Source organism: Mercenaria mercenaria, chromosome 3 (genome assembly GCF_021730395.1).
Source record: "Mercenaria mercenaria strain notata chromosome 3, MADL_Memer_1, whole genome shotgun sequence".
Classification (NCBI taxonomy): Eukaryota; Metazoa; Mollusca; class Bivalvia; order Venerida; family Veneridae; genus Mercenaria; species Mercenaria mercenaria.
In genome coordinates this window covers 22781096-22797212 of record NC_069363.1, presented here as the reverse complement: position 1 = coordinate 22797212, position 16117 = coordinate 22781096, and the positions used below count along the sequence as shown (strand labels likewise).

The window sequence follows — 16117 nt, the reverse complement described above, 5'->3', positions numbered from 1 at the left end:
TGTGTAGAAATAGGTGAGTCTAGGATACCTTGATTTACAGTGGACTCGAGTAATGTTGCAAGCATCTGCATGTTTTGCAGAAGATTAGATGGCACTGTATTGTAGATGATTGTCTCATGTATTTGTGCCAATAAAAAGGTGATAATACATGCAACCAATCAGACACTAACTAAAAAAAGGATGTTTGTTTGTAGACTTATTTTCATATACTTATGATGTAGAAAATGTTTAACTATTTGATTGTATAATTTGTTAAAAATGTCACAAATTGTTCCATGTGTTCTGTTACAGAACAACTTGGCTTGCAGATGTTCTCTGCAGTAATACGATATGTATGTTATGAATAATGCATGAACCTGTTATAATTACTTTTGAGTATAACATGACAACATTTGCCTCCCTTGTATAGATCATTTCACATTTTAGTTTCTCAGAGACAGCTTTGAAAATAAGGAACGTCCACAAAATAGGTCTGGCCTACATACAAGGAAGTGTTTACAATTTATTGTAAATAAGGTTTAAATGTATTATTGAATATTTTACTTCATTTTCAAAAGAACCAATCTACAGAAAGATCTTTTTCGTGTATTTTCATGTCATTGGTTTGAAATTGTTTTAACTTTTATTCTATTGGTATCAGTTTTACTTTCTACTGTGCCATGTAGAGCCATGTTTCTCTCTGTCTGTCAATCCTTCCATCTCACAATGGGGAAATTCACAGTATAATTGCCTGTGATCAGTAGATGGCCCCTGATATTTTTGGAGGGCAAAGGCTAAGGTCACAGTGACCTTGAAGCTATAAATGGTTTCTGTGCAATAATTAAAGAATGCTATGGCTTACATTTGCCTAATCTTCATGAGATGATTGCCTATGATCAGTTGATCACCTTTATTGTTTTGGGGGTCATTAGGTCAAAGGTCAAAGTCACTGATCTTGAGGCTGAAAATTATTCCACACAATAACTAAAGAACAGTGTGACCTACATGTGTCAAACTTCATAGGATGATTGCCTGATGTCAGTAGATGACCCTTATTGTTTTGATGGTCTGTAGGTCAAGGGTCAAGGTCACAGTGGTTTCTTGATTTCAGCTCAATAACTAGAAAAGGCATTTTCCTACATTCACCAAATTTCATAGATGGTTTCTTTTGGTCAGATGACCCCTTTTCTTTCTGGGACAGTAGGACAAAGGTCAAGGCCACAGTGAACTTTAGACTGAAAATGGTTTCTGTTCAATAATTAAGGAATGCTTTGACCTACAGGTGGTAGACTTCATAGGATGGTTGCCTGTTGTCAGTAGATGACCCCTACTATTTTGGGGATCATTAAGTCAAAAGTCAAGGTGACAGTGACCATGATACTGAAAATGCTGTCAGCTGTATGATTAAAGAATGCTTTTTTGTCAGCTTTCCTAGGATGGTTGCCTGTAGTCAGTAGATGACCTGTGATAGTTTTGAGGTTATTTGATCAAAGGTCAAAGTAACAGCATACAAAATTACAAACCCACTTGCCTCAGACAGGCCGTTATAGTACATTGTATACGAACATTCAGTTTAGACCAAGGAATAATGAAAATAATACTGCTTGTTTTCTCCTTCTCTAAACTTGTGTTGAACAATTACCAAGTTAGTTTAAAAAGGACTAGTCATTCTCTGGAAAAAGTCATTTGAAAGGTTTTACTTGACATGAAGACAAATTTTATGGTTTCTGCTCGCCTCTGTTATATGTATGTAGAACCTTTTCTGTAATATTTGCCAATTAAGAACAAAGCATAAAAGGGAAGATTATTCCTTTGCAATAAACAAAGCATTATTTAGATATTTTAGCTGCTGTATTTATATTTCTTATCATCTCCACCTACCAGTGATATTCTATTTAACAAGAACCTCCTGAATTACATTTTCTTCATTTTGCCTGTCATTGTCAGTGCTTCATACAACTTGCACAGTTGTAGAACAAAAGTCTGGCTTATTACAGTTGAATGTGTGGTCAGAATTTATTTGGTACATTCATACAAAAATAATGAATATTTTAATTTTGTGCTTAACCAGCTACCTTTACCTCAGCTTGCATTTCATTCGCTTGACTATTTGAAGAAAAGTGAAATATATTTTAACTCACTGGGTATTTACATTGTAGTGATCATTTGTATTGGTTTTCCACCTTTATAAAGGTTTTGCTTTCGAGGTTATATCTCAATAGTCATTACTTATATTGGAATAAACCTTCACACAAGGCTTCCCAGTCATCTCCTCTTGTGAAAAAAATCTAAGTTTAGTTAAGTTATGGTGGGATTCAAAATAGATAATGGCTGTTTTTCATCTTATAAGATTGAGTTAAGATTTCACGTGCAGTCGTCAGCCTGTTGTTGAATTTAGTGTATTAAATGTAAATTATGACCCTTTTTCAACTTAAAACCTGAGTCAAAGTTTGCACACAACTAACTATCAAACTGTATATTAATAATAAATACATGTATTACACAATTCCTGGTCATCAGACCTACAGGAGGCTATATCTCAGTACTAGCTATATATGTATATTGGATTGAAACTTCACACAATGCGTCCTTCTCATCAGTGCTTCAATATAGTTTTAATTTGTAATAAATTGTAGTACCAGTTACACAAGTTTTGTTAAGTTATGTCCCTTTTTCTACTGAGAAATTGCCAAATAGTCAAGTGCACCATGCTATTTGGGGTTTTATTCTAAGTTAAAATTTCAGTTTACGGTCTTCTGTTTTACAAAGTGTTTGCCCTATGTTTTTACATTATGTATTTTCTTCTAGTCCAAAAATACAAAAAAATTTGAAATCAACTTAAATGTGCCATTAATTACCCTTTTGTGGGTGACCTTTGTCGGGTTTTTCAGACATGTGCTAAAAACACTTGTAAATGAAGGACATGCAACTGTGAAGACCACTGTTTTTATTTCCAGTGTAAAAATTTTAATTATATGCTGACCTGTAAATAAAGATGGCCTGAAAATAAACACATTTTGACCCTGCCAAGCATAGTGTTCACACACAATACATCTGTATCATGTCTGTAATATATCTACAAATGCAGTGCAAGCAGTTCAATGTATATATTACAGTTCTGCTCTGTTAAAAGATCAGTATTTTACATTTGCTTTAGAAATTTTTGTTTTATTTTGTTATTGAAAGGAACTTACTTTTTTATTTTTGCTGTTCAGTATAACTATGTTTGTTTTTCAAAGACTGTTGTTTTAAACTGTTACATGTTACAAATGATTTATTTTTGTGCTTTTTATGTGTTCAGACTTCATGTACAATCACTAATCAGATGTTTTTACACAAATTTGCATTTTTATTTTACATAAATAGGGCTTGCATATCTTATCTTTGAAAGAAAAGTATTGTTGTATAATATATAATGTACCATGCCATTTTAGACTCACACTGCCTCTCTGACTTATGCACTAACAGTCATACTTGTATAGAAAATCACTTCTGTTCTGTTTTCATCTTAATTTGTTGAATAGAGTGTTGAGGACTTTGATTCAGTCTGTTGCTTTGTAAGAAGTAGCTATTTGACAGGATGCTACTGAGTTAGCTATTTGACAGGATATTACTGTGTTAGCTATTTGACAGGATAACACTTTATATTATCTATTTGACAGGATATTTTTTGTTAGCTATTTTACAGGATACTTCTGTGGTAGCTATTTGACAGGATAACACAGTCATTGCTTTGACAGAATGGTACTGTGTTAGCTATTTGACAGGAATGTTCTGTTAGCTATTTGACAGGATAATACTGTCTTTGCTATTTGACAGGATGGTAAGTACTATGTAAGCTATTTGACATGATAACACTACCTTTGCTGTTTGACAGATTTGACAGGATGGTACTGTGTTAGCTGTTTGACAGGATAACACTGTCTTTGCTATTTGACAGGATGATCTGTGTAAAAGACCTTACATAGAGACACTGTCTACATCTTATGTTTTACAATATTTTTAGATCAGCTATTAAACCACTTTAAAGAATACATTTATTTGCCGACTTTTTGTCTGTCAGAATATTTAAGTAGATAGAATTAAGTACATTACATTAAGGTTCCTGGATAGAATCGTCCTAATCATATAAACTTATAGAATGTTAATCTCTCTGTATCCTCTAAAAGTATGCCTAATACTCAGAAAATTAATGAAACAGTTGTACGAATCAACGTCAGATTTTAAATAAATATGTAGATACTTAGAGACAAAATGTGCAGTTTAAGATGAGCATTTGATTAGTTTCCATTTTTTACTGTATAATTCTTTATAAGACCCCATTTCTTTCTGTTTTTCACTTTGCCTCTATTAAGCTTGAAAATGAAAATCTTAGTATTATCTTATTGAGAGTAATGTTAAGAGCTGAAGATGTATATTGTAACTAGATAAATATTGTTGATCCTGGAATGTTTGAAACATGCTCTTCTCTTCACATGTTGTCTAAAACATTTAACTCTAGAAAAGGTTCGTTTGTTTTCACAAAGTTGTTAAGTTATATTCTGACGTATTGCTTGTTATATAATTACTCTAAGTGACATCTGATCTTGTGTAATAATCATACTGTGATTTGCTGTCTATATTGTAAAATAATTCACCTACAGCTGCTTCCAAAGTGTAGAAATAAATGACTACTTCATTTGTCACACCATCACTTCCGTGGTTGTAGTTAAGGGTTGAGGAGTTAATGGTCCTATGGGTCAGGAGTCAGCCAGTGAAATCCATCAATACTTATAACTGGTTCTTGTGCTGCTTTTTACCTCAACTATTTGAAGAATAACTAGAATTATCCTACTCACTATGGCATCGGCGTTGGTGTCTTTGTCTGTGTCGGCGTCACACCTTGGTTAATTTTTTCGTACCAGACCACATTTTGACAAAACCTTTCGAGATAAAGCTTAGGCATGAGTACATATCTCCATCAAGGATTTTGGCTGAGTTATGGCCCCTTTTAACTTACAAATCTTGGTTAAGTTTTTCGTACCAGTTCATATTTTGTGTAAACTGTTTGACATATGGCTTTGAAACTTTTATCACTTATTCAGTATAATAGTCTATATCTGTAGGCAAGAGTACATAACTCTGTCACTATTTTGGCTGAATTATGGCCCTTTTTGGACTTGGAAATTGGTACAATTTTCGTACAAGTCAGCGTTTTGTCAAAACTATTTGACATGTGGCTTTGAAACTTTGAAGACTTCCTTATTATCATGACTTCCATCTGTAGCCAAATTACCTAACTCTGTCAACTATTTTGGCTGAATTATGGCACTTTTTAGTTAGTTTTCGTACAAGTCAACATTTTTTCAAAACTATTTGACATGTGGGTTTGAAACTTTAACTCTTGTTTATCATCATGATCTCCATCTGTAGGCAAGTGTTCATAACTCTGTCAATTGTTTTAGTTGAATTTTGGCCCTTTATGGACTTGTAAATCAGTTAAATATTTAATACCAGCCCATATTTTGCCTAACCTGTTTGTCAAATGGCTTTGAAAGTTTGGCCACTTGATTATTTGTAGTCCTGTTTGGCGCCATATAACCTATACTATATTGGTGCGCCATAAAACCCAAATAAATAAATGATTACAATCATAGTCACTCTACATATGTAGGCAAGACTACATAACTAGGACAAGGACTTTAGGTCTGTTATGGCCCTTTTTGACATAGAAATTAGTTATGTTTAGCGTACCATTCCATATTTTGTCTAAACTGTTTGATATATGGCTTTGAAACTTTAAACACTTGCTTACCATCATGGTCACACATTGCCATATAGTGCAAGACTTATGTAGATCCACAAATACAGGTACATTGTCTTATCTATTTCTTTTTTCTGGAAATCTCTGACCATACTTCCATCAATTCTTCAAATAGTCAAGTGCACTGTCAACAGACAGCTCTTGTTTCTCAGGTTAAGAAAGGGCACAAGTAAACACAAATCCAACAGCACATTAGAGCAGTTTTGAATGCATGTAACACATTTTAGGGGATTTCAGTCAACACATTGGCTTCAGTTAGAGTCATGTTGGCAGTAAACATTACATACTAGGCTGATACTTGCTCTATATCAACACAAACCAAATTTCATGTTGATCTATTTTGTATTGTGATTACTTTTTGCTGATGGTGTATTTTACAAATATAAGGGAAATATTGAAAGTTTTAAATGCCAAGGTAATTTCAATAACATTTTTGTTGATTACAAGAATTATGTGCAAGAGAGAAGGAAGGAAGTTAAGATGAAGATGAATCTCGCATAAATAACAGAAATTATAATTTCTGGCTATTATCATTTATGGGAATTATTTTGTTTTAATTTTCCAGAATTTAAATTTTATAGACTGTATATGGTTAAGATAAAGTTTTATTCATTTTAAAAAAATGTTCTACTGTGCATTAATTTCATATAAGATATATGTGTATTAGAGCACAATTTTCAAAGTAGGCCAGTGTGTAGGCTGAAGTAATACATGATACAGTTCAGTATACATAGTAGAAAATTGTAGTGATATTTTTGCACGTTGTCAGCAGTTGTAATAACTATATTGAAGTGTAATAAACTTGCTACAGGTTGTGACAGAGGATGTACTACAGCACTACATTGTTCTTTCCTCATCTATCATCTATATATGTTATACTCTATTTTACACTCTTGTGTGTTCTTGCATTTTGCTCTTGTTGTTAATGCATTCATAGACAATGTTAATAAAATAATATTTAGCTGAATGACTGCCTTGTGTTTATTTTAAATCCCATCTTCATGCAATGGGATGTAGAATATGTTGTTTTGCCACACCTATGCCCTTACATAAATTAATAATATTCAAAAAGATAGTTTGTCAACCTCTAACATTGTTTGATTTGTTTGTCAGTTAAATAAAGGCATACCTCGAGCATTGTATGTAGGCCTCTGTAAGGTTTATCATCTAATTTTCCATCGTTCAAAGTTCACATGCACATGAATGGAACCACAAGGGTATTAGTGTAGGATTATAGTCAAAACTTACCCAACCAAATTGTAACCAAAATGAAAAAGTCAAAATGTACCCACAAAGAGTCAAAATTTGATATTATTTTTAGCTCACCTGAGCACGAAGTGCTCAAGGTGAGCTTTTGTGATCGCCCTGTGTCTGTCTCTGTCGTCCGTCGTCAACAATTTGACTGTTAACTCTCTAGAGGTCACAATTTTGGCCCAGTCTTAATGAAACTTGGTCAGAATGTTACCCTCAATAAAATCTTGGACAAGTTCGATATTGGATCATCTGGGGTCAAAAACTAGGTCACCAGGTCAAATCAAAGGAAAAGCTTGTTAACACTTTATGATAATATCTCTATGAAACTTGGTCAGAATGTAATCTTGATGATGTTTAGGTCAAGTTCAAATCTGGGTCAGGTGGGATCAAAAACTAGGTCACCAGGTCAAATCAAAGGAAAAACTAGTTAACACTAGAGGCCAAATTTATGACTGTATCTTAATGAAACTGGGTCAGAATGTTTGTCTGGATTATCTTTAGGTCAAGTTTGAATTTGTATCATGTGGGGTCTAAAACTAGATCTCAACAGATCAAATCAAAGGAAAAGCTTTTTAACACTCTAAGAGGCCACAAATATATCGGTGAAACTTGGTCAGAATGTTAACCTTGATGACCTTTAGGTCAAGTTCAAATCTGCGTCATGTGGGGTCAAAAACTAGGTCACCAGGTCAAATCAAAGGAAAAGCTTGTTAACACTCTAGAGGCCACATTTATGACCATATCTTAATGAAACTTATTCAGAATGTTAACCTTGATGATCTTTAGGTCAAATTCAAATCTGGGTCTGATGGGATAAAAACTAGGTCACCAGGTCAAATGAAAGGAAAATCTAGTTAACACTCTAGAGGCCACATTTATGACTGTATCTTCATGAACCTTGGTCAGAATGTTAATCTTGATGATCTTAAAGTCAAGATTAAATCTGGATCAGGTGGGGTCAAAAACTAGATCTCAACAGATCAAATCAAAGGAAAAGCTTGTTAACACTCTAAGAGGCCACAAATATATCTGTGAAACTTGGTCAGAATGTTAACCTTGATGATCTTTAGGTCAAGTTCAAATCTGCGTCATGTGGGGTCAAAAACTAGGTCACCAGATCAAATCAAAGGAAAAGCTTGTTAACACTCTAGAGGCCACATTTATGACCATATTTTAATGAAACTTAGTCAGAATGTTAACCTTGATGATCTTTAGGTCAAGTACGAATCTGGGTCATGTGGAATGTGACCTACTGACCTACATTCTTGTTTTTTAAGATACAGCCTTGAAATTTGAATGACATGTACAGTTTTGCACACGCATCTTAAAACTGACTTTCAGTGACCATGAATGTGACCTACTGACCTACTTTCTTGTTTTTAGCTCACCTGAGCAATTATTGTGATCGCTCGATGTCCGGCATCTGTCTGTCTGTCGTCTGTCTGTCATCTGTAGTCTGTCAACATTTAGGTGTATTTTTCAACTGATCTTCATGAAATTTTGTAAGAATGATTACCTTGATGAAATCTAGGCAAAGTTTGGAAATGGATCATCTCTGGTCAAAAACTAGGTCACTAGGTCAAGTCAAAGAAAAACCTTGTGTATGCGATAGAGGCTGTATTTTTAGTTCGACTATTCAAAGAATAGTAGAGCTATTGGACTCACCCATGCGTCGGCGTCAAGTTCAAATCTGGTCAGGTGGGGTCAAAAACTAGGCCACCAGATCAAATCAAATGTAAAGCTAGTTAACACTCTAGAGGCCACATTTATGGCCACACCGTAATGAAACTTGGTTAGAATGTTAATCTTGATGATCTTTAGGTCAAGTTCAAATCTATGCCAGGTGGGGTCAAAAATAAGGTCACCAGGTCAAATCAAAGGAAAACCTTGTTTACACTCTAGAGGCCACATTTATGACTTTCTTCATGAAACTTGGTCAGAATGTTAACCTTGATGATCTTTAGGTCAAGTTTGAATTTGGGTTATGTGGAATGTGACCTACTGACCTACTTTTTGTGCCCCCCATGAGTGGTTGGGGCATATAGATTTGGTCTTGTCCGAGTATACGATTCCGACTCTAGTGGTTAAGTGGTGTGTAAGGATTAGGGTTAGGTGGTTATGACTTTAATTGTCCTTCATTCTGTATATGAATCAAAGGCCTGAATGGCCTGAGTCGGCTAATGATTGATGTACTGACAGTATAGTCTACCAGTTTCAGTTTGTTTTTAGTTTTTTTCTTAAAATTTCATAACACAGCTCGATATTTATATTATATTTTGTAGTTTAACTCGCCCTGACACAATTTTAGTAAATTATGGCGACTTTCCAGCTTATGGTGAGGAAGACCCAGGTGCCTCCTGTAACTATTTCATCAGAGGCGGGCACCTGGGTAGAACCACCGACTTCCCGTAACAGTTGATGGCTTCCTCACGTGAAGAATACTTCTACGCCCAAATGTAGTTTCGAACCAATCGATGAGGGCAAATGGTTTGAATCATACGACTTAACCACTCGGCCACGGAGGCCTCAGCTCGATATTTACCCAAAATATTATATCCGGATACGATTACACTTTTCTCCAGTTTGAACAATATATTTTACAAATTGTGATGATACGAAGACATTTAGCAGCAATTGGCAGTATCTGACATTGAAGTTTACGGTTAAATTACCTCTTATTTAAATCTTTTCATAAAAAAGTTGTTTCGTTTCGCCAAACATAGACGATCTACTTTCTATTTCAAAAACTACAAGAAAATACAATTTAATGTTTCGCCCATTTGTTTATTTCTCGAAAAATAAGAATTAAAATCATTTTTAATATCAGTAGTAACTAAACAAACCAGTAAGAGCTTCTTCTTCCGATAATTTAACCGTTTACTGACTGCAAAATTCAACCCACGCAAAGTTTATAGAAATCATACGATGCGTGTTTACGTTCAATGTGGGAGAATTAAGGCTGATCGGCTATGTTACCTAACGCATCCAGACGATTCCGATTTTGTTTTTAAAAAAAAGCATTTTGTGCGTTTCTGTAATTTTATATACGTTTTTATACGCTTAGAAATTATTAGACATGCGTATTTGCATTATTTCTATACGTAATTTACGCTAATACGCATCTTATCTGGAGCCCTGCTGGAACTATTTTTTGTCTTTCGCTGGATGTTACCCAAGCTTTGTAAGCCTGCGCAATTCTTAAAATGCACATTTATGCTTAATGAGTTACATTCGAGAATTGCACAATTACAAGTCATAAATATGACAGATTACATCGTATATTGGTCACAGCAAAGGGAATTGACACAACTTAACTTCATTCATGCAGTGAACTGTTTGAAGTTTGAGAAATCTTATGGAACTACATCCCTTCACTGTGTTATTTGGTCCGTTTAGAGAATCGTTGGATAGCAAGGACTCGTCAAAAGGCTTTCAGCCTTTAGCCGACTCAAAAATGGTGTTTACCACTTAATGAAAATACGACTTATGCTGGCTGGGAAATACCACTTAAGAAAACAAATGTGCATGCGTCCGTGCGTCCATCCGTCAGTCCGTCCGAAGTTCGTGACACGCCTAGCTCAAAAAGTATTTGATATAAATTGATAAAACCTTGCATGAGTCTTTATCATGATATGAACTTGCACACCTCCTATTTTTCGTCTGGCTCTGCCACAAATTTAAGAGTAATGGCCCCTGAAATAGTCAAAAATTAACATTGATTAAACCTTGCATGAGTCTTTATCATGATGTAAACTTGAGCACCTCCTATTTTTTGACTGCCTCCACCCCCTATTTCCAGAGTTATTGCCGCTGAAATAGTCAAGAATTAACATTTTCACCAAATAATGTGCCTAGCTCAAAAAGTATTTGATGTAAATTCATGAACCCTTGCTTGAGTCTTTATCAGGATGTGACCTTGCACATTTGGCTTTTTTTTTTTTGGGAATCATAGCGCTTATTACAGAGTTATGGCCCTTGAAATAGCCAAAATAGTGGATTGTTTGTGATGCTCATAGCTTATAATGAATCCTTTTCATAAAATGTTTGTTGAGGCTGTACCCCCTTAAGACTGCAAAAATATGAATTATTGCCCCTTATTTGTGACAAATGTACGAGTTGGGGCACACCCTGTGTCATACAGACACATTCTAGTTTGTATTTTAAGATACAGCCTTGAAATTTGGATGACATGTACAATTTTTGCATACCGATCTTAAAACTGCCTTTCAGTGACCATTAATGTGACCTGCTAACCTACTTTCTTAATATTTTAGCATCAGTTTGACATTTGAAACATGTAGCTCATATTACTCAGGTGAGTGATCTAGGGTCATCATGACCCTCTTGTTTCAGCAAGTGGCTAAATATCCAAGTATCTGAGAGATGAACCCTTGTAAATCATATGATAAATCACAAGAAGTCCTTGTTATATTTTCATAGAAGTGTTTGGTTACCTATGGAGTTTCCATTTACATGACAGGGTGAGCTTTTTTGATTACCCCTTGCTCATCGTCCGTCCACAATTTCTTTTGAACATGAAAAAGACCACATTTTGCAATCAATTTTAATCAAACTTGCACACAACTTGTATTGGCATAATATCTCGGTTCCTTTCAGAAACTGGCCAGATCCCATCATGGGTCCCAGAGTTATGGCACCTTAAAGAGCCAAAATTTGCTATTTTTGGCTTGTGAACATGATAGAAACCACATTTTGCAATTAACTCTATTCAAACTTGCACACAACTTGTATTGGCATAATATCTCAGTTCCTTTCGAAAATTGGCCAGATCCCATCATGGGTTCCAGAGTTATAACCCTTAAAGGGCCAAAATTTGCTATTTTGGCTTTTGCAGCCATATAGAGACTTCTTTTATGGTTTGATTTGATACAAACTTGAAAAAACATCTTCAACAACAATAAATCTTGAATTTACGGTCCCTGATTGACCCCTGAAAGAGCCAAAATTTGTTAATTTTTACCTTGTGAACACGATAGAAGTGACAATTTATATTTGATTTTAACCACACTTATACACAACTTAAGTCACAATAAGATCTCAGTTCCTTTCAAAAACTGGCTAGATTCCATCATGGGTATTAGAGTTACTGCCCCTGAAATGGGCAAACTTTTCTATTTTGGCCCTTTCAGCCATGTAGAGGTTTCATTTATGCTTTGATTTGATACAGACTTGCACAGAATGATTATCTTGATGATCTGTAGGCCTGGATCGAAACTGGATCGTCTTGAGTTAAAAACTAGGTCATCAGGAAAAGCTTGTTAACAACCTAGAGGCCACATTTATGACCCTATCTTCATGAAACTTGGTCAGAATGTTTATCTTGATGATTCCTAGGCCAAGTTCGAAACTGGGTCATACGTGGTCAAAAACTAGGTTACCTGCTCAAATCAAAGGAAAAGCTTGTTAACACTGTATAGGCCACATTTATTACCTTATCTTCATTATGCCCCCCTTCGAAGAAGGTGGGGTATATTGTTTTGCAGATGTCGGTCAGTCGGTCGATATGTCAGTTGGTCCGTAGACCAATTGGTTTCCGGATGATAACGCAAGAATGCTTGGGCCTAGGATCATGAAAGTTGATATGGAGGTTGGTCATGACCAGCAGATGACCCTTATTGATTTTGAGGTCAGTTGCTCAAAGGTCAAGGTCACAGTGACCTTGAACAATTAACAGTTTCCGGATGATAACTCAAGAACGCTTGGGCCTAGGATCATGAAAGTTGATAGGGACGTTGGCCATGACCAGCAGATGACCCCTATTGATTTTTAGATCAGTTGTCCAAAGGTCAAGGTCACAGTGACTTGGAACAGTTAAACGGTTCAAGATGATAACTCAAGAGTTCTTGGGCCTAGGATCATGAAAGTTGATAGGGAGGTTAGTCATGACCAGTAGATGACCCTATTGATTTTGAGGTCAGTTGGTCAGAGGTCAAGGTCACAGTGACCCGGAACAGTTAAAGTGTTTCTGGATGATATCTGAAGAATGCTTGGGCCTAGGATCATGAAAGTTGATAGGGAGGTTAGTCATGACCAGTAGATGACCCCTATTGATTTTGAGGTCAGTTGGTCAGAGGTCAAGGTCACAGTGATCCGGAACAGTTAAAGTGTTTCTGGATGATATCTGAAGAATGCTTGGGCATAGGATCATGAAAGTTGATATGGAGGTTGGCAATACCAGCATGTGACCCCTATTGATTTTGAGGCAGTAGGTCATAGATCGAGGTCACAGTGTTAAACGGGTTTCCAGATGATAACTGAAGAATGCTTGGGCCTAGGAGCATGAAAGTTGATAGGGAGGATGGTCATGGCCAGCTGATGACCCCTATTGATTTTGAGGTCAGTCTGCCAAAGGTCAAGGACACAGTGACCCAGAACAATTACAGTTTCCGGACTATAACTTGAGAATGCTTGGGCCTAGGATCACGGAACTTATTAGGAAGATGGTCATGACCAGCAGATGACCCCTATGAATTTTGAGGTCAGTAGGTCAAAGGTCATTGTCCCAGAACAGTAGACCTTTTTGCCAGTTACTGGAGAATGCTTTGATACAGAGTTTACTTATGATTGGTCAATGACCCATAATTATTGATTTGAGGTCAGTACGTCAAACATCTAGTGCAAAGTGACCAAATAATTTCTGTTCCTTGTGCAATTACTGAATGTATCAAGGGGGCATTTCGTGTTCGACGAGCTCTTGTTAAACTTGGTAAGAATGTTTATCTTGATGATTCCTAAGCCAAGTTCAAAATTGCGTCATGTGGGGTCAAAAACTAGGAAACCACTCAAATCAAAGGAAAAGCTTGTTAACACTCTAGAGGCCATATTTATGACCCTATCTTCATGAAACTTGGTCAGAATATTTATCTTGATGATTCCAAGACCAAGTTTAACAGGTGAGCGATATAGGGTCATTATGACCCTCTTGTTTTCTAGAATTATGGCCCTTTCTCAATAAAAATCTTGCTATTTAGAGGAAGGTGCAGAGTTGCCCTTGTCCATCCTGGCCCTTGTCTGAGTCAAAAATATGCATAAAAAGACATGAAAGTTGTGTCGCACATATTTCAAAAATATTTTACCTAGAGTAATGAAACATCTGAGGAATATTATTCAGCATGTGAAGATGTGTACCTGGGATGTGGTTCCGGAAATCTATCAGTCAGACGCAAGTTATGGCCCTTGATAGTCAAAAATATGCCCAATGGGATTCTGGTTTGTGTTGCATGTATCTCAAAAGTATTTGACTTAGAGTCATGGGGATTGTTATATAGCACGTGAAGTTGCAAACCTGGTGTTCTGTGTAAGCTTTAATAACAAGAGGAGATGCGCATATTGTCTTCATTTTCCGTTCCGATGATTTTTCACTGAGTAATTGCCCTTTGATAACTATAGCGCCATCCGTGTCCGTAGTATTCCTCAGTTGCTTCACTTCCAAGAGGACAGGTGTTTATCTTGTGCGTGCCTTTTCGTAACAGATATACTTGCTGGAGTGATGAGAAACCTCTTTTGAAGCTTCATTACTATGACGAGATATGTAAATATAAATGTGCTTATATATTATATTTGCAGTTATTGAGTTATTGCACTGAAATTACAATATGCGTTATATCTCCTTATTTTGTATGCTTGGTATGACTCCATTCAAGATCACTTCAGTTTCATTGTAATTGCTGAATTTAGGAGATTAGAACACTATACCTTATTCATCTACAAATGTTATAAAGTAAAAGAAAGGTAAAGGATCTACGGCCGAACAAGCTTCACAATACTAGAAAGTCAGATTACGCTTGCGATCTTCTTAAGAAAACTATCATCGCTCAGTATTTACTGATTGATTTCACGTTAGTTTGTTCGTAACCTTATTTATAGTCTGCTTACCTAATATATGAGCGACTCCTCAAGACTGTTAGATATTTTAGTGGGAGAATATTGCTAGACACAGAAGACGCTCTAGTTTGAAAAGTTTTCTTTTTTAGCGTCACAGACTGGTATAAAGCGCACATACACTGGACTCTATTTCCAAATGTTAGTATTTTTTAGCTGGAGGAGCGGGGAGCTCGAACTCACGACCCCTGATTTCATTAGCAGTGTTAGCACAGTTGCTTATCGTCCGAAGTGAGGCCACTTAATTAATCTCGTTGGAAAGGGCATAACTGAGCTTTTCTTGTTCTATTGGTATCCAGTGAATTATGGTGAAATGAAATCGTTGCAATAGATTTATTGTTTACAGTACATCTTCTGTATATGCACTGTTTTCACGAGGCATGTGGTTTATGACTTTATATTTGATGTCAGTACTTTCTGCAGCCGTTAGAATTGTCTCAAACCTTTAAACCTGTTTTGAACAGCCTCTGTAAGGAATGCGATATAAATGGTCAAAGAAAATTGTCTCCTGACAGCTGTTTAGACTGGAGGCAGCTTAGCTTTGGCCAGAGATACTGAAACTACCATGTGCACCAGTTTCTCAGCAGAACTGACAGCAAGAAGTCCAGTTTGAATATCTCGAAAAAGATGAATGTCTGTCTGATTATTTCTTGAAGTGTGTGTCAATGGTAATACATCTGAACAGCATGTTGATGTATCATCTTTTGCATTTATAACTGCTTTCAATTTTTATGTCTGTAGTTTTCTTGCTTTGTTTCACGCTGTCAACCATTCTAGCTGTATCGTAGACTATTCCGGTGCTAGCACCAAGTACTCCACCAGCAGTATTCAAACCAAAGAGAAGCACCAAAACTCACCGGTGTGCGGACTATGTCAGCAGTAAGATAGCACCGCAGAAGATTCTGCAATATCGGCTGTAGTTACCATTTTCCCTCTACTGTCCAAATGTATTTGTCTGGATTTGCTCCTTCTACCAGGAATGCTGTTGTCGAGAGCACATAAAACCCATACTGTTTTAGCCCTTTAGAGCCCCGTGTAGCGTATATGTACACAAAATTATGTAATTCATAAAATATTCTATTTCGTTAATTTCAGTTGTGTGTTCCCAGCATAGGATTTTATATTTAGAAACAACCTTAATCTTACATGCTTGTTTACACAGAAATAGTTCGTGTGATG

At 36.1% G+C, this 16117-nt stretch overlaps 1 protein-coding gene across 1 annotated transcript in view; it reads left to right on the top strand.

Moving 5' to 3' along the window:
• Window positions 1-16117, top strand: part of LOC123525282 (dystrobrevin beta-like) — a 157323-nt gene that overhangs the window by 118018 nt on the left and 23188 nt on the right. The gene's annotated exons all lie outside the window — the stretch shown is intronic.